Here is a 1841-nt window from a genome sequence, read left to right on the forward strand (position 1 = left end):
ACTTTGAGATCTATGCTTTAGACTGTATCTAAACCTGCTCCAACATGGACTGACATTCTGGCCTACTTTCAGCCGATGCGACTTGTCTGTCGCTGAACAGTCGCTTTTTATGTATTCAGCACCTATGTATAATGTTGTAAAAATGCTCTAGAAGCTAAAGTCGCAGAAATGTCACACATATTTGGCCTGCAACTTTCTGTGCGACAAATTCAGACAGGAAAAATCAGTATAAATCCTTAGAAAATTATCCCCCAGTGTCTCCATCTGCTGGCGGTATTGAATAAGCATTGCTGCACTGATGGGGTATGCATTAGACGAAAAAAAAGAAGAAAAAGAAGAATAATACGCCCAGAAAAGAGGCGAAAAGGAGAAAAACGTAAAAAAACTTGAAAAAAAAGTAAGAGGAAGAGAAGGGAAAAAAAGGTGGAAATGGGTTTAAAAGTGATTTCGGCGGAGAAATATATATATATATATATATATATATATATATATATATGCGCACACACACACATAGATATAAACGTATTCTCCGTTGAGATATTGCAGCCGCTGCTGTGTCCAGGCCCAGGAGCCTTAGCACTGTGCTGTGATGTCACTCAATACCACTGACATCACTAGGTGTAAACAACATCTCTCCTTTGCTGTGTATGTGACTATGGAGCTGTTTGGTGATGTCGTCTATTACGGCCTTCATAGAAGCAACAGGAGATTGTTGCATCCATCTTGAACCCTCAGAACTACAGTGCTATGATGTCACTCACTTCCACAGGCCTTGCAGAGTGTAAACAACAACAACCCAGCTTTGTTGTGTATGTAACCAAAGGGATTTGTGATGTCACCTAGAACCTTCACAGCAGCGACAGCTTTATGAGGAGCATCAGCACTGCTCTGCCTGAGCAGAACCATCACCGCCATAGGTTGTCAAATAACCCGGATTTAACCCACACAGGTAAGTCCAATGGGGTGCAGGCATGTCCTCTATGCTTACAGCTTCCCGTGGGTGTTGGTTTGATACCGTTTGGGGACAGCCAAGGAGGCATCTGCAGGCAACAAAGGTAGGTGTGTGCTTGTGTGTGTGTTTCCTATGCAGATCCTAAGCCCAGTGTCACATGCAAGTAGGAGGAGTAAGAAGGGTTCCTGGCAAATCCGGGTTATGGATTGCATTTAAAAAGGCCCCGTGGGAGTGCAATGGGCCCCTGTCTTGCTGCTTAGCAATAATGGTATGGGTTTAGGTTCTGCTGTGTGTACTGGTGGTTGACTGCCCCCCAGCCCAGAGTGTGCATGGAAAATTGTCTGGCAGCCTCCCTGACAGCAAGCAGTGATAGTGCCCATGAAGGGGACCTTGTTGGGCCCGCCCCTTTCACGGTTATCGCTTCTCGGCCTTTTGGCTAAGATCAAGTGTAGTATCTGCATTTGGTCTGGTCGGAAGGTGTCTGTGGTACCCCGCTTCTCGGCCTTGGGGGATTGTCTCTCCTTACGGAGGGACTTCACCCCCTTGCTGCTATTGGGGAGCGGGCTTAGTCCACAGACAACGGGTTGCGATCCCCCTGTCTCTGGGACCTTGTGTCTCAGAAGGCATTTTCGGTACGTTGAGCGTTACCTGTAGCTTCGGAAGCACCTAGGGTACCCCCGACCTCTGCCTTGGGTAAGGGTTCCGCTTTTATAGCGGGATTCCGAGCCCCTGCTGCTATTGGGGAAGGGGCTTAGTCCCTGGGTGTGGAAGATGCCGTTCTCCTGGGCTTTCCCCTCTGGGGAAATGTCGATGCGAAATACCATCCGCATAGAGGTGTCGGAGAGCCATCGTCAGTTGAAGAACCTCCGCTTCATTGCGGAGGTGATTC

General features: G+C 47.9%; 1 pseudogene; it reads left to right on the forward strand.

Moving 5' to 3' along the window:
• Positions 1-1368: 1368 nt before the first annotated feature.
• LOC130310620 (U2 spliceosomal RNA) lies at positions 1369-1586 on the forward strand (annotated as a pseudogene).
• Positions 1587-1841: the final 255 nt, after the last annotated feature.

Source organism: Hyla sarda, unplaced genomic scaffold (assembly GCF_029499605.1).
Source record: "Hyla sarda isolate aHylSar1 unplaced genomic scaffold, aHylSar1.hap1 scaffold_1576, whole genome shotgun sequence".
NCBI lineage: Eukaryota > Metazoa > Chordata > Amphibia > Anura > Hylidae > Hyla > Hyla sarda.